Raw genomic sequence first — 26,329 nt, 5'->3', positions numbered from 1 at the left:
GGGTCAATGGTGACCGCGGTCTCAGACCATCGGAAGATAACAAGAAACAGCTCACACTTCAAGGAGTTCAAAATGGAAGAAGGAGAAAGAGCAATAACGACACCGGAAGTGGAGGAAAGAGAGCAAGGAACAAGCAGAGAAGCGACAACCTACAAAGAAGAAGGTGGAGGACCAGAACAGAGCGGAGAACAAAGATCAAGAAGAGAGTGCAAAAAGACAAAGAGACTGATAGAAGAATTGTAGAGACTCTCTCTATCTATCTATCTCTCTCTCTCTCTCTCTCTCTCTCTCTCTCTCTCCCTCTCTCTTGCACTCTCTCACAAGCTTTCCACAGAGTGGATAGTATTGCCAGGACTTGTGCATGTGAAAAGTATTTGTTGTGACAAGGGGGGAGATGTGATGACCACGACGACAGACACTGGACGCTAGGACCCTGTGGGTCACAGGGTGGTGACCAGGTCACCGGACACCACTTCCTGTCGAGAGACAGGAAAGGACATTAGACAATAGGAAGAGGACGAGGACAGACGTGCCCTGACGGACTGACGAGATACAGAAATAAAGAAGTACCTCCACACACACGATCAGCGTCCTGAGTATTCCTTCCTGCTGCGCGCTGTGTACATGACAGAGTGTACATTAAATTTCATAAACATAAGTCTTAAAAAATGACGATGAGCATTCTGCAACACTGGGCACACAAATAGTACATGGTTAGGATCCTGGATATATAGCTGGAACAGCTCACATCGTCTATCGTTTTGGGGATTTTGACCCAAATACCAGTAACCACCCGCAGAGGGAGCACATCCAATCTCATCAATAGGATGAAACTTCTGATCCCATGAGGCAAACTCCATACTAGATAGGGCTGAGGTTTGTTCCAGAGATAGCTCTCACATACCACCTGATAACGTGGATCTTACTGACTTAGTGCAATGTATCTGGCCAGGCTAATTTTGGACACAGAGCCCTTTATTAGGCTCTTTAGGGAGGACTTGGGCATAAAAGAATCAATATTCAAATTAAGCCAAAACATTTCATTAGCTCACTCAAAGGACCTAACAAACAAGCTCCTTTCTTTCAACAGGAAGAAAATGTTGAACTTTAAAGCTGCCCTTGATGTTCTCTCCTGTCCACCTAAGCAAGAGCTTCACCACATCAATACAGCTGCCAGGAAGAAGGCATACGAGGATGGTAAACCAAACTACAGACACATAACATGGGGTGGCTGCAACAGTATTCAAGTAGCAAATCTGACAAAGAATTATACCTTTAGTCCCTTCTAAAGATTGCCAATAACTCAGATCCAATACTTTACAAGCACAGCACTAACAGAAAGGAATTGTGGTCCTGTATACTGACAAGACATGCCCAAAATCACACCTCCCACTAATTTCATAAAGTCTATACAGGGCATTAGCCCGAGAGAGCGCTGTACTCACACAAAGGTTCATGTGATTAGCATCCTGCCCTTCTTGGAGAAGACCTTCCAACAAAGATACAAACCACTATTTCAAGTTTATCTTTGAAGTTCTTCCTTAGTCTTAAACCATTCTTACAAAAGACCAAAACTTTTCTTTTAGTAATATAGATCTTCCAAAAATGGGCTTCAACATAATTAGGCAGCATTTCTAGATGGCATTACAAACCAATGGGCGTAAGTCCAAAATAGCTACATCATCAGCAGGCAGTAGGGAGCCAAAAACTATGAGCCAATCAAGGAGGGGGAGGGTCATGTTTCCCTTGGTTTAAGGGGCCAATACGCTACCTTGCTTAAGACTGTTATGGGTTTATACCTTCCGGGATAAATCCTGCTTCCCTCCCATCAGAATTTGACACCTATTATCAAGTATCCATTTGTACCTCCACAATAAGACACAAGTGATGGTGGGAACAGTGAGAAAGAAAAGCTTCCTACACAGCTTTGACGATCCACTCTTTCAACTGCTGTGGAGATATCAATGAATGATGTATATACTGGCATACCTTGAGAGAAGGTTTTTTTTTCCACTACTGTTTGCAGGGCCTAGATATTGTCCAGAGTAATGATGTTCTGCTCTTGAGCCTACTTCTGTAATTGACTAAGTATACTCTTAGCAAACACTTTGGCAGAAGCATCCAGCAAAGCTATGGCTCTAAAACTTGCCAGGGAGGATTTAGGGGCCTTCTTATACAGTGGGACGATAACACTCCCCTTCCATGACTAGGGATTTTACCAGAACAATAACAATAATTAAATAATGGGGTAAGGAAAGATCCTCAAGTGACAGCCTCCTTTTTAATAACCGTTCTGGGGACCTCATCAGGTCCTGAGGCGACGGATGTTCTGGCATTCTTTACAAATACCACTATTTCATCCACAGGGGGAGCCCCATGCACCAAGTAAGATATATCATCCACACAAAGAGTCACGGGATGGCTAACTTGATATTACTTGCATACAACTGGGAAATAAAGTATACCCAAGCATTTTCAGGGATCAATATTGCCTGCGCCTTTACCCTAGACTCGCAGTATTTGGTGTTTAAGCGCCAATACTTCCAGGTGTCTTTAGCCCTTGCAGCCTCTCTTAATTGGTCAATCTTACTTCATACTGCACACCCGGTGGTTTCTCTAGTGGGCTGATGGCGCTCTAAGGCAGTACAGAAAAATTATAGGATGAACTTCGGTGTAAGTGCGGTGCAAAAGAGTAGGGAGAACCATCCCTCTCCCTAGATTGTGGTAAACCACAGACAAAGAGCTCCAAGGTCCCCTGCACACACTAGTGGTACATAGATTTAAGTTAGTACAGTAATGAGTGTAGGAAAGAAAGAAACACTGTTCATCCACTGATTTGTATGGTTCCAGGATTTATTGCCCTTATTGTGCGTTGCTTGGTATAGACTATTAGTCTAGCCAACACGTGTTTCGTCACAACCATGAAGAACACAGCAACTTCTTCAGGGCTAAGAAATATATAAGATACACAATGGTATCAAAGTGGGTATAAGACAATTAACCCATTGTGACATGTAAAATAAGAGAAAAGCAGCATGGTACACGAGTACTTAACACAAGTGGAAACCCAAGTTGTTATAAACATAATGTTTAACGCGTCAAAGCTTTTTTATATAAAAAGATTATTTATCAAATGAGGAACACAACTGTGTTTGGAAAACACTAGTGAAATTGTGTGTCTTATCATTGTGACAGCATTAATGTGGTTGTATGGTATTGTGATAAACTAAACAGCCATTAATGCCCTGCGGCATGGTAACTTTCATTACTTAAAATGGTGACTTGTGCATGCAGGGCATTAATGACTGTTTAGTTTGTCACAATACCTTACAGCCACATTAATGCTGTCACATTGATAAGTCACACAATTTAACTAGGGCTTTCAAAACCCAGTTTTGGTCCTCATTTTATAAATAATCTTTTTATATAAAAAGCTTTGAAGTGTTAGACATTATGGGCCATATGTATCAAGGCCAAATGGGTTCGCAAACGCCGAAATTCGCAGAATTTCGGCGTATGCGAACTCATTTTCGCAAATTGGTATGTATGAAAGAATTTGGGTGCAAAATAAGGAATGACAAAATTTGCGATTCCTTATTTTGCGATTGCATTTAAGGAATCGCAAATTTTGCGATTCCCTAAATGCAATGTATTAAGCAAAAATAAATCCTAAATGCCCTTAAGGAATCGCAAATTACCACTAAACTTCTAGTTGGTGGTAAGTTGCGATTTCCTTGAAAAATGCACATTTCAGCTTTTTTCAAAGTGCCATGTGACGCACATACATGCCTTAGGGCATGTATGTGCACCACATGTGCACCCATACTTATTTCAGGGGTGCAACAGGGTGTCACCTGCACCCTTGAAATTATTCTCAATTTGCGATTAGCAAATTGCGAATCGCAAATTGAGAATATATTCCCTTTCCTTCCTATGGGCCAATTCGCAATTAAGGAATATCAAGAAATCGCAAAAAAATTGTGATTTTCTTGATACATACCAATTAGCGATTCTGAAATAGCGATTTCTTAAAAATCGCTATTACAGAATCGCTAATTGGTATCTTGATACATATGGCCCTTTGTTTATAACAACTGGGGTTAATTGTCTTATACCCACTTTGATACAATTGTGTATCTTATATATTTCTTAGCCCTGAAGAAGTCGCTGTGTACTTCATCGTAGTGATGAAACGTGTGTTGGCTAGGCTAAGACTCTATACCAAGGAACGCACAACAAGGACAATAAATCCTGAAACCACACAGAGCAGTGGATGAACAGTGTTTCTTTCTTTCCTACACTCATTACTGTAAGAACTTAAATCTATGTACCACTTGCGTGTTACATCCTGTTACTCACCGATACTCATCCATAGAGTTACTTACACACATACTCACACATGCAAATAAACTATCAAACATCCATTTACTTGCATATACAGCTATACACACAAACATACACATACTGACTCTCTTAAATGAACACTTATAGAAGCACATACTTAGTTATACAGGAATTCTTCAAATCTCTATCTCTCATATATACTCACTTATATACACCAATACTCACATATAGCAGTTTAACACATATGTACTTAGTCATAAATATAGTATTGAGACAGTCATTCACTCACTAACACACCTATATACACACTCATCCACCCATACTGTCCTGCACACATGCTGTCTTCAAAACACATATAAACAGTGAGTCACTCAATAATGAATCTATTTACTAAGTAATATCCCCCACCAAACCATATAAACACTCAGACACTCATACTGATACTCAAAAAACCAACTAATAACCTATATAGACACTCATGTAGTTGCTCACCAACCCATGCAGCCACTTATTCAAAAAATGTGTGAGACTGATACAGATATTTACATATTTAAACATTACTCACTAACCCATGTATTCACTAAGATACAATTATTCGGACAGTTATACAATCAATTTTACAAAAAAGTCATCCATTTAGACACTTACTTACCCATTTATTCTTCCATCGACCTTTAGATATATATATTTAAAAAAATATTTATTTTTCAGAAAGACACACATCCACTGGATGATGTCATCAGTGATGTCATCAGTGATGTCATTTGAGATGTCATCAGTGATGTCATGAGTGATGTCACTGACCATGTCATGAGTGATGTAATATGTGACGTCATCAGCAGTGCATTGCGGGCGCGCGAGTTATAGTTAGCTGAACTAGCTATAACGGGGGAATTTCAAAGGTTTTGTATGAGTAAAATGACCAGCTAACTATAACTGGTGTGAAACCTATGTTTTTTTTTAGTGAATATATATATATATATATATATATATATATATATATATATATATATATATATATATATATATATATATATATATATATTTATATATATATATATATATTTTGGTTTTTTTCTTTTCTTCACAATCAGCTTCAATTCAAGACAGACTGCTCTGACATCTTTCTTGTGCAGTTGAAATAACGATGTATTGGCAAAAACAGCGTGTTTCGGCGATTATATATATATATATATATATATATATAACGTGTGATCAAGACACAGAGAGTGTCGAAACGCGTAGCGTGATAACTGAAAAATAAATTTCTATGCTGATATCGGATTCCTGAGTGCGCATTTATTGCAGTGAAGCAATCCTTTGGATTTTCATAATTAATCGGCCCTTGCGGTCCGCCGATTTCCGTGCGCCACCTGACCCGGGAGGAAGAATCCCAGCAGGCCCCTGCTTTGTGCCTTTGGATATATATATATATATATATATATATTAGTCCAATGCTCACTCCGGATAAGAATGAGACCGACACGCCATGGGAAAGACAACTGGATTTTATCCAGCAAGTAGTTGCAATGCAGATTACAGCAAACACTGTGGCAAATGCCTTTCAGCTGTGTAGGCTTTCATCAGTGCCTGGTTTCCAAGAAGGTTCTTACGCCAGGGGCTGGTTTAAATCTTACAGTGGTGTTATAGCCATTCCCATTAATTATGAGGTTTTCAGCTCCTCCATTAATTTGCCGCAAAGTTTCTCACGCTTGCCCAAGGTCAGCTGCATGCTGGGAAACGGAGTCCGATGAGGTTACCTATACAGGTAGGGTTTTATCCAATCACACAGAGGTGTCCCAATTGCTATTGGCATCCTGCCTTCACCCACAATCAGCGGCGAATCCTAGGAGATGAGATGTTGCCGCTGACACCAGAAGATTCCCCTGTAGACAAATCGGTAAACAGTCAAAATATTGAGTAAAAAATATCGAAAGGCAAAATATCGAGTTTAAAATATAGAATGGACAAAATATCGAATGGACAGAATATAGACATCAAAAATATCGTTTTTGAGGTAAGTATTGTAATATCGAATGTTAAAAATATAGAAAGTTAAAATATCAAAGTATATAATATAGGTTATTAAAATTATCGAATTTTTGATAATATCGAATTTTTTATAGTGTTTTTTATGTTATTATATGTGTGAAAAGTGTATTTATGTTACAATTTATTTTAATTAATGAATTTTGTTTTTTTAATTTTTGTGTAATTTAATTCTGTAGCGGGTTGTCGGTTTATAGGGGAATTTATTTTATAATTAATTAAATATGTACATGTATTTATTGGTATTCATTTTTAATTAATTGTTAATTAATTTATATTTGGTAATTAATTAAATTTTAATTTACAATGAATTTTAATTAATTGATTAATAGCTAATTATGTTAATTTTACTAATTTATTTTCTGTAGCGGGTTGTGGGTTTATAGGGGAATTGGGTGGGAAGTAATTTATTTATAATTAATTAAATATGTACAATTATTTATTGGTATTTATTTAGAATTAATTATTAATTAATTTTTTATGGGTAATTAATTAAATTTTTATTGCTAAATAATTTTATTTAATTGATTAATTGCTAATTATTTTCTGTAGTGAGTTGTGGGTTTATAGGGGAATAGGGTGGGAAGTAATTTATTTATAATTATTTAAATAATTCAATTTATTTAATTGTATTTAATTTGAATTAATTGTTAATTAATTTTTAATTGTTAATTATTCAATTGTTAATTTGTAATAATTTGTATAATAGGTAACTAATTGTAATAATTAATTTTAATTTGTAATTTTAATTGATTAATTATTATATTATATTAAATTGGTAATTACTTTGAATTAATTTTGTATAGATATTAATTTCTATTTTTTTAAATAATATATGAAGTATTTACTTTCCCTACTGTTCAACTCTCTGGAGTGGGATTAGTAATTTTTACCCCTACGCTAGCCAACGCTTTCCCAACTGTTGCACTCTTTGGAGTGGGAATAGTAATTTTAACCCCTACGCTATCCAACGCTTTCCCTACTGTTGCACTCTTTGGAGTGGGAATAATCATTTTTACCCCTAAGCTATCCAACGCTTTCCCTACTGTTGCACTCTTTGGAGTGGGAATAGTAATTTTTACCCCTACGCTATCCAACGCTTTCCCTACTGTTGCACTCTTTGGAGTGGGAATAGTAATTTTTACTGCTACACTATCCAACGCTTTCCCTACTGTTGCACTCATTGGAGTGGGAATAGTAATTTTAACACTCTTGCTATGCTACGGTAATAATATTGTATATTTTTAATAGCAATATGTTAATATATATATATGTTTTAACAAATAAAATTGCATTATTTTTTTTTATAACTTAAATTAATTATTTAATAATTTTAAGGTTATTTAACACCTTGGCTGCTAGAGGTTTTCCCCTCCTGTGCTGAGCCTCATCGAACCCCATTGTTCATGACGAGCTCAGTTCGTCATAAGCACAGCTTTTTTTTTTTAATTTTACATTAATTTTAATAAATTCGATATTTTCATTAAGTACATATTTTGAAACGATATTTTTGATTCAATATTTTTGTACTTACCTGTTTGTAGATAGGACTTCGATATTTTTGTAGTCGATATTTTGTAGTCGATATTTTAAATGCCTATATTTTTGTAGTCGATATTATGTCAGTGATCCAGACAAATCTACAGCCTCTCTCCCCACACAGTAAGTAAAACACTGTAGTAGTTCATCCGCAAGGGGTGGTGACGCATTGGAATGTAATACCTCAGTCCAAAGTTGCTGGCATCACGCTTCACTCCAAACCGAGAGTGAGTGTCTGAGACCAGTGCCTGCCTTCTGGTCAAAACATACAGTCCAATGCTCACTCCGGATAAGAATGAGACCGACACACCATGGGAAAGACAACTGGATTTTATTCAGCAAGTAGTTGCAGCGCATGGTATGCAGATTACAGGAAACATGGTGGCAAACGTGCTTCATCTTCGTAGGCTTTCATCAGTGCCTGGTTTCCAAGAAGGTTCTTACACCTGGGGCTGGTTTAAATCTTGTGGTGGTGTTATAGCCACTCCCATTAATTACGATGTTTTCAGCTCCTCCATTAATTTGCTGCAAAGTTCCTCGTGATTGCCTAAGGTCCGCTGCATGCTGGGAAACTGAGTCCGATGAGGTTACCCATACAGTGAGGGGTTTAACCAAACACACAGTGGTGTCCCAATTGCTATTGTATATGAATGAATGAATATAAAACTTCTAAAGCGCTAACTTTGCCCAAGGGTTTCAAGGCGCTAACAGCGGACGATAAATGCAGACAGCCGAGGCACCCCTAAACCAACGTCTGAGGAAACAGCCAGGTTTTTAGCATTTTACAAAAAAGAATGTGTTAATATTGTCCAGCAATTTCGTCGGGAAGAGAATTGCACAACTTAGCAGCAGTCGCTAAGAAGGATCTCCCGCCCCATCTCAGACGCTTAAATCTAGGCACCATAAGAAGATACTTACTGGCCGGCCTGAGGTTCCATGTAGGGACCTAATGATGAAATAATGCTTTGATACCGTCCGGGCCCTGGCCATAGTAGGCATTATGAGTGCCAGAAATAAGACGACTCCAGTGCGAAAGGTAACTCACGGCAGGCAGGAAGTCCATCATAAAGCATTTGCCCATAATCTTAACGCGTTTCAGCTTTCCCTCAAGACATGGTCACGGGTAGGAATTTCATCCAACAGGGTTCACATGCTTTTTAAGCATTGGTCAGACTTTCAGATTGGTTGTAGTCCGTTTCTTGATGAGCACATTTTGAAACTTTAAAGGTATTTCTTTCAATTGCATTTTAAATCGTTTTCAATGTTTCCTAACTGCAGTTCATAATGTTTTCAATCATGTGATAAAATGTCCCGTGCAATTTCACCAATTTCACTCTCCACGTGTGTGCTTGAGTCCCTTTAACACCAGCATGCAGAATGAAATATTCTGCAAGCATTCCTTAGGATTATGGGCAAATGCTTTATGATGGACTGCCTGTCTCCAAGGTTGAAATAAATGGCTGTGAGCTACCTTTTGCACTGGAGTCGTCTTATTTCTGGTGCAAAAATGTTGGTGGAAAATAGCAGGACTCCTCGTTCTTGCTTGATGAAGCCGCTCTGTCAGGGTCTGGGTCTCTGTTAACGAGGATGTTTGTGGTGGAAAAAGTTTAAGTTAGGACCTAGTTTCCATAGGAAAAGCATTTTTTGTTTTCTCAATATCTTTGACGCCGGTTGACAAATCTTTGCGAAATATTCAAAACTATTGGCCCGCTCCGGTCAGCTCCTGTCTTGAAAGTTTTGGGGTGATTGGACAAGCAGGGACAGAGAAAAAAAGGAGGTCTTTTGTACTTTTCCATAGGAATCTTTAGACACAGCTGAAGCCAGAACTGCTGAACGGAATTACACCAAATTTGGCAAAAAGATAGAGCTCTTTTTGTCAAATGGTGTAAATCCGTTCAGTACTTCCTGAGAAATTTAAAAAAGAAAAAGTTTCAATATCTAGGGACGCAGGGGAGTCGCAACCCCTCCCGAGCATGAGCTTCACTGTGATTGGCTGCCAACACTCCAAACCCGGAAGTGTTGGCAGCCATCTTGTGACTTGGTAGAACTAAGTCACAAGAAAACAGTCAAACAAAGTTGAAAAACAAGAAAAGGGGGCAGGGTAGAAACACCCTGACCCCCTATGCCTGCTCTAGGGGTCCCAAAAAAGCATGTTATTTTTTTAAAAATTGCATTTGCACAGTGGTGCAGGGAAGGGGCGTGGCCTAATTGCACACTTGTCAAAACGTGCCCTGTGGCGCATGTTAAGTTGGAGGATTAGGTCCCATTCGATCCTAAGGGTCCTTGGGGGCCAACTAGCCCACCAGGTACCTTCAGCAATCGCCAGGGAGCGGCGTAGCAGAGTGGTGGTCCAAGGCCATGCCCCCATTTATACAACTCTGCAACGCAGCTCTGTGGCGCTTACTGGAGATATCTGGTGGGATAGTTGGCCCTCAGGGACCCTCAGGTTTCAAGGAGACTAAATCACCTAACTTAAATGCACCACAGGATGCGTTTGCACACTTGTCACATCAGGCCCCACCTCCCTCCCTGCACCACAGTGCAAATGCACCCTGTGGCGCATTTTAAGTTTGGAGATTAATTCCCCATCAATACTGAGGGTCCCTGGGGTCCAACTAGTCCACCAGGTACCTCTTGTAAATGCCACAGGGCTGTGTTGCAGAGAGGTACTCCGAGTCCAGGTCCCTTTTTACACCACTCTGCAAACGCGGCTTCTGGCGCACTGCTGGTGGGGTGATGAGGTCCTCTTGAGTCCTAAGGACCTCAGGACACAAGTGGACTTTATCCTCTTAGCAGCAGTGTGCCAGAAGCCGCAGTTGCAGTGTGGTGTAAAAAGGGGCGTGGCCTCAAAACACCTCTCTGAAACACAGGTCTGTGTCACTTACTGGATGTACCTGGTGGGCTACTTGGCCACCAGGGATCTTCAGGATTCAAGGGGACTTAATAGGGATGTCATAGTTATAAGTTAGCATTTTAAAAAAACATTGAAATTCACTGAAAAATACATAGGTTTCAGGTACATTATAGTTAGCTGGACATTTCACTCTTACAAAACCATAGAAATGTCACCGTTATAGTTAGTTTAGCTAATGCACTGCTCATGACGTCACATATTACATCATTCAAGACATGGTCAGTGACATCAGCGATGACATCTCAATGACATCACTGAAGACATCATCCACGTGAAAATCTAATGCACCGCCTCACACTCTAATATAACCTTTGATATACTCACTGTAAAATACAGACTACCATTTTCTAAATCATTGACACACCAATACCAGTTACTACATACACACTCACTGATTCCTAGATGAACACACACATCCACTCATTCATCCATACAATAACTCATATATGCAGTCACTCATCAATACAACACTGTCATATGCACTCATACACCTATACAGACACTCACACACCGCCACTCATCCATACAGTTACTCACACACCTAGTAAGTCATGCTAAGAATCAATCACACTCCCATTTACTCACCTATATAATTATACACACACAACCTCACTTATTCATACAGATAGTAATGCATACTTACTCTCTTATATAATCAATGATACAAGTACACACTCATCCATACAGCCAGTCTCACAATCACTGACTATCATGTAGAGTCATTTATATACTTCAACTCTCACATACACTGCCTTTTATAGATGTAGTTACTTGGACATGTACCACTGAGACATCCATTCACTCACCAACACACCCATACACACACTCACACACCCATACAGCTGTTTCCACATGCACTCTTGAATTCATACACCCAGTGAATCAACCACTCACATCTGTGCAGAGTCACACACCTCTCACCCACCCACACACACACTCAATCTCCCAAAGAAATACTCAGACAACCAATCAATAACCTATATAGACACTCATAGCTGAGCTAACTATAGAGGCTCTGAAACCTATGGTTTTTTCAGTGAATCTAAATATATGAGATGAAATCAGTGCCCGAGAGTTTGTGAAGAATCTTCAAAACAATCAGCGCAATTTGAAATTCACCAGTGTCATCAGCAGTGTAGAGGTGAATTTTTTAGACCTGACTGCTTACATTCACCAAGGGAGAGTACACACCAATTTATTTCCAAAACCTACCGATGGGAACAGGTTGCTTCATGCAACGAGCTTCCATCCGGTGAATTTGGTAAGAAGCATCCCCTTAGGGGAGTGTCTTCGAGCCATTAAGAACTGTAGCACTAACACTGACCTTGAGATGGAAATGGAATGTCTCAAGAACAGGTTCTCCAAGAGAGGGTATGCCCAGAAATGTGTGGAAACAGCAGTATATAAAGCAACTAGGAAATCAAGGGAAGAGATACTCTTCAAACCTAGGGGCCCATTAGGATGACGGGCGGACTTTGTCATCATAATGGAGCCCCTAGTGAGAAAAAGAACAGGAAGGTAATGGGGGTTTCCCAATGCTGATTAATTACTACTTATAACAATCAACACAAAGATTTGAGACATATCCTACAAAAACATTGGCACATTATCAGCAATGATCCCATTTTGAAACAATGTGTCCAGAGGAGACCACTTATTACCTTTAGAAGGGCACGGTCTTTGAAACAAGCACTAGTCAGCAACATGCTGCCAGCAGGTAAAACATAAAAAGCCAAGAGATCATGGCTGGCTAGGAATGACGGCTTTATTAAGTGCACTAAATGCAAGGCCTGTACCTTTGGGAAAAACACCAGCAGCTACTTACCAGGGTTCACCATTAAAGAACAGAAAATAAGGTCCAGTTTATTTGTAAAACATTGGTATATTTTATTTGTATATGATTAATTAAAATCTTTACAAAAGTATAAAAGCCATTTGACAATAAAAGAAAATGAATTACTTTTTAAAATGCAACAATTACTGACAAATTCAAGGTTTTTACTAAGCCACAATGAGTCTTTCAAGTATGGTTTAGTCTTTCCTTTGTTAGGTCAAAGAACTTCACAACCTGACAGTTCAGTTTGATGTTGCTAGTGGTGAAACACAGTTTAACTGCCTACCTACAAGTCCGAACGGCATGTGATCTAAAAAATGATAGCAGCAGGTTCTGTCTCAGGTCCCTTAATCTCGGGCATATGCATATCACGTGGACAATGTCCTCTTTGCCAAATTTACACAGGCGACACAAGTTCGAGGCATGAGATCTCTCCCATGCAGGCAGATGCGGTAATATCGGGATAGCCCCAAGCGCAGATTTAAAAACTTTTCTTTAACTTTTATTTTCATCCCGATGTAAAGATAGGCTTGTGGCCGTATTTTACCGTAATCTCCCACCGTTATCCATCCGTGTGCTTTGTTGGCTAGGTTTTTCTTGTCTTCTATTGCTGAGATTATCCGAGCAGACTTTTTGGCCGAATTTTTGAAGGACTGAAGGTCTATGGCTGTTTCCCAAATGTCAGATAAACCTAGCACTTCAAGAGATCCAAATAGGTAGTCCCTAGGCAGTGAAGAGCGACATCTGAGTAGCTCTTCCCAGACGCTAGCATTTAGAGAGTCAGGATCTGAATTGCGCTCCGTCTTTCTAGTACTTGTTTGATGAGTCCAAATTCTAAACGAATTTGGGCCAGAGAAGCATATTTGGGGAGGTTAAAGATAGCCCTATAAGAGTTGGCTATCACTGTGTCCAATAGTGCGGCATCCTTCCCGTGCAAAGATTCACTCCTGTAAGTGAGCATTGGTTGAAGTTTCGCTCGGATGATTTCAAGGAAGGGTTTGAGGGTGAGGTCAGGAAGTTTGGGCTTTAGTGATTTTAATGCAAGGTAATTCATTGTTGCCTTCCCTCGAATGGACTGAAGCTCTGGCCTAGACGTGTTCTTAGAATCCAGTACGACACCAAGATACTTGTAAGTGGCTACCAGTTCAAGCTTTTCTCCGTTCAAGAACCAACAAGGGGTCCTTTTCTTCCTATAGTTCACCGTCATGACCTTAGATTTGTTTAGGTTTATTTGTAGGGCATTTTTTACCGAGAAGGCGTGGGTACAATTCAGGAGGGGCTGAAGGCCTATTGGCGACCGGCTTATCAGTACTAAGTCATCCGCATATAGCAGGCTTGAGAGGGTGGCTTTTCCTAACTTGGGAGCGTGATTGCGGCATTTATCGAGTTCTAAAGGTAAATCCGAGATAAACAAATTGAATAGAATTGGCGCTAATAAGCACCCCTGCTTTAGTCCTTTAGTTGTCCTAATTGGCTTCGAGAGATGTTGGCCAGTTCCAAGTTTGATTTTAACCCAGGTGTTAGCGTGTAGCAGTATTAGGATATCCAGGAGGTATTTCGGAATGCCCCAATTAAATAGTTTTCCCAAAGTTTGTTTCGGTCCACGTGGTCAAAGGCGGCAGTATAGTCGATGAATGAAAGGAATAGCGGTAGCTTAATGGCTTTTGCTTCACCCATCATTAGGGACAAGGCCATGATATTGGTTGTTGTCCCTTGGCCTTTACGGAAACCCGTTTGATTGGGAGGGATGATGGCTTTTTCTGACGCCCATGCCGATAGTTCCTCCAGAATGAGTCCAGCGAAGTATTTTGCTTCTATATCAAGCAAGGCATTGAGACGATAACTATTCGGATTACTCTTGCTCCCATGTTTATAAATCGGGCTTATAATGGACCCATGCCAGGAGTCCGGAAGGGATAAAGTGAGTCTGGCCTCGTTAAAGACTAACCCCAGGGATGCACTCCAGAAAGCTATGTTAGGATTTATACAACATGGGAGGGATCCCATTCGGTCCCGGAGCTCCATTCGGTCGCCCCTTGATGATTCGCCGTCCGATGTCTGCCGGGGTAAATCCTGTGAGCCCTGTCTCCACGTCCTTTACAGATTTTCCTTCCAAGCTTTGTGCTCTTCATGCAGGATGACTTTGTCGTCGTGTCTCCTGAGTTGTTGTCATTATTAAAATGTTACGATAAGTATTTGGTCCATACTTCCTCTGCTATGTGCGAGTTTTGACCCAGATGGTCAGGGTTCTGTATTCTTTTCACCATTTGCCAGAAACCAGAGCTGTTTTTCTGCTTCCCTTCATAGAGAAATTTCCCCCAAAGGTCGTCATTTCTTTGCTTTTGGCTTTCCCATTTCACCCGTTTGAGTTGCTTTTTTGCTTCCCTCAGCACTAATTGCAGGCTAGGGTTTCCCTGGTCCTTTCACAACCACATCAGAGTTTGATTGATCAAAAGTTTTTGTGATTTCATATCCAGCCGCATCTGTCTCGTGCATGCGGTGCCCTTCACGAGGCGAGGGTTAATAGGCCTTGTACTTCCCATTTGCTCGCCGATGGTGTTAATGAAGTCTTCCCAGACGTTTGCTAGTTTGGATGAGCCATGAACTTGATGGAAGCGTGTTTTCTCAGTGGTACTAATAAGGTCGATGTTATCGGGGTTGCACCGTATCCGCTTTAGGTTAGCGCTGACTTCTGTCTCTGGGCCAGTATAGCGTTCTTTTTCCTATGTCGAGTTAGAGCTTATCTCGGCCACAAGGGGCAGGTGATCACTGAAGTCAGTCGCATCTATTTTGAATGATGTTATCCAGCTGAACGGTTGAAGGGCACTTGCCCATTCTGTCAGACGGCAGCAGTCGTTATGGCGACGGTGCGCTGGATACATCTCCAATTAGGGTCGGTGGATAGCGAAAGGTTCGTGTTTTGATTATGGTTGGGGCCCAATTGAGGGCTTTTAATGTTTCAGGAGCGTTGCCCCGGTGAGCAGCTCCTGGCTCCCTTTAGTATTGAATTAGAGTTTTTTGAGGCTGAGGTTGAGTGGAAGGTAAAAGGGGAGTCGGATAGCGAGGTTGCCTTTCCAGCTTCAAGGCGATTCCCCATTGCTGGAACATTGCCTCCTCTTCCAAAATTTTATTAGCTATCTCCAGAGAGATCCAAGTTGTTTTGGTGATATCAGGCTGGTGAAGCATGGTGTTGGATTGAAACCCTACTTGCAAGAGGTCAGTCGAGCTGATATTTGGGAGGTTTGTTAAGGAGTGCAGAAGTCTTAATATATTCCCCCTGTTCAATATGTCTTCATTCCCTCTAGATGTGTATTCTGGAATGAATAAGATTGTGGTTGGAATGGTCTGGCGCTGCACTCTTGTTGGAACCGTCAGTGGGCTCTTGTTGGCCTGTGAAGGTGGTTCAGGGAAATGACTTGAGGATGCTGCACCTGAGGTGTTTGAGCCCCCGCCTTGGTTGTTGTCTAACTTCGTAATCCGGAGAGTACTAATTGTTTTTAATATGGGCTCATGGCAAATCTCCAAGATCGTGACCGTGGGGGCAACATCCCGCCTGGTTGACCAGTATAATTTTACTATTATCCGAAGTCTGGCCCAGCTGGATTCTTTTGAATTGTAAAAGTTTCTGTTTATTGTATTTTTTTGGTGTCAGATTTTTTATGGAGTTGAGCGTTGATTTTGGACGCTGCGATGGGGACTTTGTTGGAGCGCTACCTCGGGCTTCGGGCAGAGGGGACCGGGGGGCATTGGGTGACGGACTCCGGGCGTCGGTGTCTGAAACCGTAATGGAGAGTGGTGGTTCTTCTAGATTAAGTCTTACCCCTGTTAGCGTGCGGTTCCTACCTTTCCTTTTGTTCTTTCTACGGGACTTTGCGTTGGGTTGTGTGGGGAGTTCGACTGTGCTCGTGGTGGTAGTCGCTTGCTCTGTTTCCAATAGCCCAAAAGCTGGAGCGTGGGGTGACAAAGTAGTGGCTAGGCTCTGGTCGCCTAGCACCTTGGTCGCTGGCCTTAAAGCAGTCGCCGGGGGACCTGCGGGCGGGTCGAGGGAATGTTGCTTCAAGGATTGTAGAACTGATGATTTTAAGTCACTTATCAGATCCCCGAACATTGATGGTAAAGATGATAATTTGTCTAGAAGGGGGTCATAAGGTGGGGGTTGGGTGATGGATTGTTTATCTACAAAAGCTGCGTCTTGGCCCCTCCTTATGAGTCCATTTAATTCCGAGATTTTCCAGTCAATCCCTGAAATTGAATCTGCCATTGACTGTAAAACAGTGAGCTGTAAGTCCATTTTTTTGACTGAAATTCCCGGGCGGTGGCCGACTGTTGTAAGGTGCATAGGATTGTAGACCATAGGGTGTCTAAGCCTGGTTTGCCTAGGTTGGTGCCCCCTTCTGATCTTAGGGTGGCGTTGGTCGTCGGTTTCCCTTCAGTAGGTTTTGGATTGTAGGCGGCAATTAATTCCTCCCACTCTTGTGCTGCAATGGAAGACATATCATATTTATAGATTGGGAGTCATTAAACTGCAGTGGGATACGGCGTTGAGATGCCGTTAACACCGTTGGACCAATGTTTGGGGTTAATTGTTCAATGGTTCTGCTCAGGTTCCCTTGGGAATTTTTTGCGGGAGTCAGGGGGAATCCTGGCAGTTGGGGTGAGGGATACCCGCTTTCTTCCATTGTTAGAGCCATTGGTGACTCCATACCTGCGCCTTGAGTTTCCATTGCAGGGATTGCAGGAATTGGGGAACTGCTGACTGGATGGAGGCCAGGCGAGTCTTCTCTTGCCCCCTCCCTGTGAACCATGACCTTTGTTTCCTTAGGCCTATCTTGGCTTCTCAGGGGAGATAGGCTGTGCTTACTGGGTTGCGTCATATTAAGAATGGCTGAGGTCTGCCCGCGTGCTGGCTTAATTGTTTCCGCTTCATTTAGGGGACTCCGCTCCAACGTGTAGTTTTTCCTGTCCATTCCCCAAAAAGTTGAGGATGGAGTGAGCGTGGCTGGCTGTGAGATTAGGAGCAGCAGTGTCCCCTGGGTCAGTTGAAGTTAGTTGTGTTGGAATTGGCGCTGGTGCAGCTACCCCGCCGCTAGATGGAGAAAGGGCATTGGTGCGATTGGGTGAGCCTGCTTGGCTTTTTGTCATGTGGGTGCCAACAGAAGCACCTTTTAGAAGCGGGGTTTGGAGGCCACTGATGTCCCCTGTCTTAGAGAAGATGGCTGTCCCTGGGTCTTTAAGAAAGGAGAACTTTGTGTAGATCTTAGGCTGGTAGGAACATATCCTTTTCTTAGGTAGCATTCCGACAATTATTACCAGATTTTCAAGAGCTGTTGGTGGAATCTTCGGTACTGCTTGTGATAGCTTTTGTGCGGGCCCTTGTGAATCTTGGGGGACAGTAGTTGAGCCGAGTGGCAGGGGGTCAGTGGCTGCCTGATAACTTTTATGTGTGGAGTCAGTTGCTGGTAGTGGTTGGTTTGGTGACAGCATTTCCGTGACTGCTGGCATAGAGTCTTCTCCAATATTACTTGAAGGTTAATAGCCTGGACATGACCTGGCTTTGGTGAGGTTCTCGGCTCTAGGTTGCCCTGTTTCCTTTTCCTCGTTTTGGATTTGGCAGGTGAATTGGGCTTCAATTCTAACCTGACTGTTCTTGATCTCATTGCTCTGCCTGTTTGTATTCTCTTAGTTTTCCTTGTTAAGCCCTTGCAAAGATGCCGGTAATGGAAGCTGTTTGTCCTGAGCCTCCACACCCAATGCACAAAACCCGCGCCACACCTGGCTGCTGTAACAACCGCTGTTGTGATGAAATCGGTATTTGTGGCGGTCTCAGAGGTCTCAGGGGGTGTCAGGGGTGAGTTACTTGTGCTGTTTGTGAGCTGGCTGGGCTGGCTGGGGATATGGAAACTAACTGCGTGTGGGGCGTGCAGATCAGCCTGCGGAGGTTCTGCTCCTTCTGATTTACTTGTCCGCTGCCCGCTCGCTCCACCTCCTAACCCAGAATTATTGCGGCGCTATCGAGGTACCTGTGGTGAAGGCTCTTCAGTGGCAGTTCACATCTGCAGATGGTCTCCGACGCCAAGCCAGGGTACAGGTGTTGTTCTCAGCTGGGCTTGGTGCTCTCACCTGGACGCGGACTGGCCTTCTCTTACTCCTTTCCCCCCGGCAGTAGCTACCTGGTGGTCAGTTCTGAGTTTTTTACCAGCTGTTATTGGGTGTTAATCCCCCAGCGCAGGTGTTGTTTTCACAGCGCTCGGCTCGACTGAGCTCAGCGCTCACATCTGGCGCCGCCTGTACTTCTCAGCTTCACGGCCCCAGCGTAACGTGGTGCAGCCGAACAGCCGAACCGTGGTGACCGTGATGTGATATGGCGAGCCTCTCTTTGCTGCACCCACTGGGTCGGCCCCGCTGCTACCGGTGACAGAGGCGCCACGCCACGGCTCTCCTGCCAGTGGCTCTCCCGCTTTCCTGCACTCGCAGGGGCCGACACCCCCCGAGGGGTCACGGGCGTCACGGAAGTCACGGGAGACACTGGGGGGCCTGGGGCTGCTTATGGCCAGGTATGCCGGTCGGTACTCCGGTCGGTATGCCGGTCGCTCGCCCTACTGCCTGACCGGCGCTAGACGTCCTCGCGGTTCGCCTCTTACTCGCCTCTCACTTGCTTCTCTCAGCTGTGGCTGCTTGTCTCGTGGCTCCTCCCACAGCCAAACTCCTGTGGTTACGGCTCTTGAGTGCTTGTAAAACAGAATTTGCTGTCTACATGCTTCAGTGCCCGTGTGGCCTGAGGTATGTAGGCAGCACCATTCTTCAAGTTCACAAACGAGTGCTGCAGCACTTACGAGCCATTAAGAATGCCGACAAATCCTATCCTGTCGCCCGCCACTTTGAGCAATGCCACAACAATGATGTAAATGGATTAACATACTTTGTTATAGATGCTGTTCCTGCTAGTCCTGTGGAAAATTAGAGAAATTGATGTACATAAACAGCGTTCATTTCCCTTTTCCCACTCCTCTCCCTGTAAGCACCATGAATACCATAAAATATTGACCGCATCACTCCGCCAGTAAAAGCCCGTACCCATATGCACATGACAGCCATTCTAGGCACCCTGGCCTTTTTCCCGCTCTTTAGGATCACCGGCTTCCCTTCTGCGCGTATTTGAAACCCCCCCCCCCCTCTCTCACATGCATAGACCATGAAACCCTCTCCCTCTGCGCGACCCTGCCCTGAAAGGCAACCCTTCTGCTTGACCCACGCAAACCCCCCATTTCCTCTTGAAGAGGCATCCTTCGCCTCAGCTGACATAGCCCTCCCCAGCTGCACCTGACTGCCCCCCCCGCTCTCTCATATACGGGTCATAAGATCTCTCTCTGTGCGACTCTGTCCCTGTGAGCACCCTGGCTCTCCCCTCCTCCCTCGCATGGACAAGTCATAAACCTCCCCCTTCTGCAAGGCCCTGTCCTTGGGAGTCACGACCGCACCTGACCAGCACCTCCTTTCCTTTCATGAATGACCCCTCTGTTAGTAAACCCTCCCTCCGCGATGGACTGTCCACACATGTCCGAGGCCAACACCTAAGCCAGACGATACTGTTTATTGCCCCTTATTGTATGGAGTCACTCCTCTTCAAAGAACCCACTATTGATCTTGGCTTCCCCACCCCTTGGGATACGATCAGGCGCACATATCCTAATAATCAGCGGAACACTCAGCTGCGTCATTGCCCCTTCTCTTATCGGCAGTTCAAGGGTCTCTATTGTAAACATATGTGGGGTAGGATTGACACGAGGATTATGGGGATGTCTTTTCTTTGTGTCACAATGTCCTGATTGTAATGCCAAGTGTTTTGTAAGGTATAAAAGACGATGTCTCAGCTCACTTGTTAGAGCACCTCCCGAAAGACACTGTGTTTCGTGTCCGAAATGACAGGCTCTCCTCATGAGAAATAAAACTCTGTTCTTGTAATTCCAGCTTCCAGCGCCCGTCTCTTTTTTTGGTAAATATTCAGAATGAGAACTAAGAGGCGACTTGCGCCAGCAGCCCGGGCATCGATACTGATATGGGCTCGCATTTTACAATTGGCGTCCCAACGCGGGGTCCATCAGTGACATAAGGTCCAGTAAGAGAGATCCAGACGAAGAAGTGAACATCTAAATGATCGGAGTATACCTGCCTTGAGAGGGCCCTCGTCCGGCTGCCGATCGAATGAACTTCACCGATTCTGAACGGACCTCTCTCGAGTGACCTATTGTCCTGACTGGAATCCCACAGGAATGCTGCATGGAGTAAGAGAACGATCGGGCGCTGGAGGAGGAAGATAAAGAACTATCCATATGGTCCGGTCCGGGTAAGATTAAGTAGGGCGTTTTACGCCTGATCGGTAGGATGGTTTCATCCATCTGATTGTTTGATTGATTGTATTGGAATCAGTATTTGAATACTGATATTGTTGTTATTGGTTCATTTAGCTTTGGTTGCTACTTGAAATATTGGTTCTCTTCTTGAGAACGAGACATTCTCTGTTTGCAAACAGCGGCGAATAGGAACGTTCGTCTCTCTTTGCAGATAGAGAAGGGTAGGTAATGCAGACCTTTGTCCCCGTTGTAATCCGTCATGCCTACTTTTCTCCCCACTGATTGTTTGAAATCGATTAAATCGATTGTTGCTCTTTGAGATCTTCCCTGTCCAGAAACAGAGACGAATAGAAATATTCTGTCTCCCTTTGCAGATAGCGAAGGGCAGGTAATGCAGACGTTTGTCCCCGTTGTAATCCGTCAGGCCTGTTTTTCTCCCCACTGATTGGTTGATTGACTGGACATTGTTGTCCAAGGAATTGTTTGTTTGAGGTATTTTCTGTTTGCAAACAACGTGGAATAGAAATATTCTGTCTAGTCTTTGCAGGTAGAAAAGGGTAGGTGATGCAGACTTTTGTCCCCGTTGTAATCCGTCAGTCCTACCCACTCCCCACTGATTGACTATTATTTGGGGGGTAGCTCACCTGGTCCGTCCAGGAGGCTACCCTTATGGAGGACACATGCCCCCACTTGTTGGCCATTTATTGGAAGTAACCCATCTGGTCCGCCCAGGAGGCTACCCTAGTAAGTGGAGGTACATCACTTGGTCCGACCAGGATGATACCCTAACGAAGGATATGTGTTCCCCTCTGATTGATAATCTAGTTCCACCCGGACCATTTATTGGAGGTAACTCACCTGGTCCGTCCAGGAGTACCCCTAATGGAAGGACATATAAAAATGAAGTGATCACCGTACCCTACTAACAGAAAACTTTAGCTCGAAACACGCTAAGGAAAAGAAGGAAAAATGAACAGAAATCGGGCTAAGTCAGTAACCCCCTGATGAGCTTTCGACTTCACTAAAAATAAGAAACATTAGAAACAGTTCGTAATAAGAAATATAAAATGGCGAAAAGTTTGACAGCAAAAATAGCCACGAGGTAGCTAGGCTCCGCTGCCTATTCCTGCTCCCAACATGTCTGCCTCATTGTCTGCCACACCCAAATAACGGTAACATGAAATAGATACAAATCAATTAGACACCTACCCCCATTCCGGAAGCTCCCGAAGTGCAACAGGTCCGCGGTTACGCCCATCCGGAAGGCGAGGCCTCGATGCGTGCAGGGCTCGGCTGGCCGCGGTCGGAAGGGGAGGCTGTAGGGCGGACGGCCCGAGGAATCATGGAGCTCTCCCCTTTCCCTCTTCTGCTGCCCTGCGGGCCACGGGGGGGGGAAGCTGTCTTGCCTCGGCCACCGACCACTCCCCGCCCCCTCTCTTGCCTGATCTGGCCATCGTCGAGGACCGGAGCAACGGCGAGGTCGGACAACCCTGAGAGTTGCAGATAGTCCCGCCACATGGCCACGCCTGAGAGTTGCAGATAGTCCCGCCACATGGCCACGCCTGAGAGTTTCAGGTAGTTCCGCCACATGTCAGAAAAGGGGGGGATGTCTTGCCTCAGCCACCGACCCCCCCCCCATCTTTATCAGCCGGCACGGCCAATACCGAAGTGCTGGAGCCAAAGAACGGCGCGGGGTCGCTGGAAGGGGGAGGTGGCGCGAACGAGCCTCCCCCACCTCCCTCCAGGTGGAGGCTTCCAGCGACACCCCAACGCTCTTGCTTAAAGAGGGTCAACATCGAAAAGCGGTCCTTTTGCCCAGGACGGGCACACGCCCCATGCCTTCTCTCCTCAACTTTGAAGATTCTATGAGAGCCGGGGGGGCACCCCGGTCCCTCCGCATGGGCGCCCCCGTCCCCCTCACTGGGAACCGCGACATCGGCGCACTCCTGCCTGCGCCAGCCTCAGTTTGGAAATTGCTAAAATACAGCCAAGGCACAGACTTGTTCAGTTCCGGAGGAACACCCGAATGACCCGGTAGGGAAAATTGTTACCGCCCTCCCCACTCTTTGACTGATGGTCCATATTGCTAAACTGTTAACCCATTGCGAAAAACTTTTGAAACCACCAACGGAAGGTTCTGGTCCTACTACGAGTCAGTGGAGGCAATCTGACTATGCAGGGACTTGCCTGACCTCGCCCAAAATGGCGCCGACACAAAATGAGACTTTTTTAAAAATCCTTGTTGCACCCTGATTGCTCAGCTTTGATGCCCCGGGATATGTATGCAGTTTTTGGACAATGAAAGTAGATAAGAAGGACATTGAGTATGTGCTTGGAAAGGAAAGCGATATAAGATGAACATTGATTATGTGTTGGGATGATGAACTGATTTAGAGTGGGTACTAATTATGTGTTGACAGCTATGAATCGGTATGAAATAGGCACGGAGTGAGCATTTAAACAATGAATTGATATACATTAGATATTGAGCAAATAGTAGAATAACGAGATGATATTGTTGAACGCTTGACACGCATTATACTTGGCGCTTAAGAAAGTTCGATATGATTTTCATTACACTACTGCACTTTATGAAATAAATGGCCACCGATTTCGTTTCCCTTATGCACAGTTCCAGTCTGCTCCATAGCCGGCCCACTGGGTTGTAGGCCCGTATTTGTGCGCCAACCTTTTCATTAAAGTTTTTGAACACGCAAATATTCTCGTAGTGTTTGTATTTTATGAATGTTATCGAAATGTATGGCTACTGTCACCGACATAAGAAACGTACAGTATGATTAAGGCAGAAGGTTAAAAAAGGGCCCGACATTTAGCAGCTACATTATGTGTCACAAGCAGCCGGAAAAGTGTTTTAGACGCCCTTAAACGACACCACAGAAATACCACCTGACCGCCACCCTTGCACACGACCTATAAGGCCACGATCGTGTGATCCATGTAGATACACAGACCATCGATGATTATCTCTCTGATGCTACTGATCCCTATGGGCTTAAACGCCGAGATGGTAGAGAATGCGGCCCGTGGAGATAGGTCAAGTATGTGGTAGGTAAAAACATTTTCGGATTTATGCAAGTTGATGTGTTTTGGATGTTGCCCCCACCCCCTTCCTTCTCCTCCCTTCTGCAGGTCACGTCAGAACGTCGGCTGAGGTATGGAGGAGTGACGATCAAACAACCGACGAAAAGGGAAGGAGGAAATATGAGCATAGCCCTTATGTTGATGAGTTTTTTAAAAAAAAGAGACGTAGACTTAGACATGACTGTTCCTCCTTAGAATGTAGCGACTGGGAGGATGGACTGACATAGAAACTTGACGGGTACTGTATGACGAAAATTGACTTGAAATAGCATGTTAAATAATGTAACTAGACGTTTGACTAGATAGGGAAAGGACAAAGAAGAATCCTGGGGTAAGGATTCCCAGGCACCACCCGTCTGGGAAGTTAGAAACGTTGTTGATGTTCGAAATGTACCACTTCCTTCTCACCCTCTTATAGATGTAACCAAGCTGTCTGACTGTTCTCCTGATCAATACCCTCTGTTGCCTCAGCCTGGAGAACTTCCAACCAAAAGAAGAAACTCAAAAGTGGTTTAAGATCCACCTATGGGCAATGGCCCGACCAGGTTAATTTCTGACCGGCTGACCGAGGTGTAAGTATTGACAATTGGGAACGCTCGCAAAGATAGCAAGCGAGAGGGAAAAGGAGGGAAAGGTAAAAAGAGCTAAGCACGTAGGTAAATAGGATATTAAAGATACGCAGGATGTAAAGATAGATCTTTCTGGCCAATATTTGTTTTATGTTTTGTCGTGAATGTCTTATATATGTAATACATGTACTGTCTTCCTTTGTCGGAGTTTGTGTGTGTGTACTGTAGGGATTTATGTCCTCCCTCTGTTTGCGTCTCTCCGTTACCTGACCCCCTGCTGTTCTGTGTTGTGAGCGCACTAAATGACCTGTTTTCGTACACGTCTCTCTCTCTCTCTCTTTCTCTCTCTCCCCACCCCCTTGTCTGTCTCTCTCTCTCTCTCTTTCTCTCTCTCCCCACCCCCTTGTCTATCTCTCTCTCTCTCTCTCTCTCTCTCTCCCTCTCTCTACATGTCATACGTGTACCGAATGGCTCGTTTAGATTGCGGACGACTCTCACTCTCTATGAGAGTCTCCCTATTTCCTCTTCCTCTTTGTGGTAAAATTGTGCCCCACCGGCACCAGTCTGATTGGATACTTATTGAACGCGAAGGTGTTCAGCGAAATTGACCAAAACTAAAATGATCGTATCTCGCCATATTACTACCTCTCCTTTCTGCAAAATGAATGAACTCGAGTTGGCTGAGAAGGAAAGGACAGGTAAGACGACTAAAGTCCCCCAATCTGGCCTTTTACAGGGGAACTGTATGTCAATGGCACCTTATTTTTTAGTTCATCAGAGACGAACGCCAACGTCTAAATTGACCTCCAATGCCCAGATTGCCCCACCCCTTTGCACCCAAGCGCTAATGCCCGAAGCATCCCCGCCCCACTTGATTGACCCCAGCTGCTGTCCCGGATATAAACATGATGACCATGAGTAACTGTCGTCCCTCGAGAAAAACCTGTTTTACCCTGACTCACGATGATAGCGCCCCCGCCCTGTTTGAAAAGGTTAGCCAGCCTTGAAGGGAAATGTTAGACTGTTAAGGCTCAGGTTAGAAAGACGAGTCTCCCTGGAGGTTCCGAAATATTGAGTTAGACGATGAATAAAACTTGGCATGAACTCAGTAGGAATGCTGACCTATGCACTGCTTGGTAATGAACCTCTGACTGTGACCGATGAGCGTATCTCCCAAGTGCGTAGGATTGAGGGAAGAATTCACATGCATAAATGTCTTCCCCTGACCAGTTCTCTAAAGCTTGTTTTGTACCTATTTCAAAGATATACGATCACCGGAGGAGAAGGGTCGGACGTGACACACAGCCTGGCCGCAGATCATGGGACACATGCGACCTCGACCAAAGGTGGAGCCCCAGCACGACAGGAATACGGGACGAGGCAGCACTCTCCAATGTGGTAAACGAAAGGATGAAAGGCTGCCCTGAAGCCCTCTGTCCGCCTACCCACACGTGCCTGAAGCTTCCGTCCCCCTCTTCAAGCCCGGTTGATGGGCTTGCTTGCTTGTTATCATTTGCTCCCTTGGTCCCTTTGGTGTGTCCCAGGAAAATCTGCCCCCACTCCGCCCTCTCACTCCCATCGACTATCGAAACCACACACCCTCTTTTCCACATGACTTCTTGTCGAA

The 26,329-nt window shown here is 44.1% G+C and overlaps 1 protein-coding gene across 1 annotated transcript in view; it reads right to left on the bottom strand.

The window, feature by feature from the left end:
- The window catches only part of LOC147679698 (tyrosinase-like), a 204,714-nt gene that overhangs the window by 128,441 nt on the left and 49,944 nt on the right, over positions 1–26,329 (bottom strand). The window lies entirely within an intron of this gene.

Source organism: Lissotriton vulgaris, chromosome 11 (genome assembly GCF_964263255.1).
Source record: "Lissotriton vulgaris chromosome 11, aLisVul1.2, whole genome shotgun sequence".
NCBI lineage: Eukaryota > Metazoa > Chordata > Amphibia > Caudata > Salamandridae > Lissotriton > Lissotriton vulgaris.
This window is presented reverse-complemented; position numbering and strand designations above follow the sequence as displayed.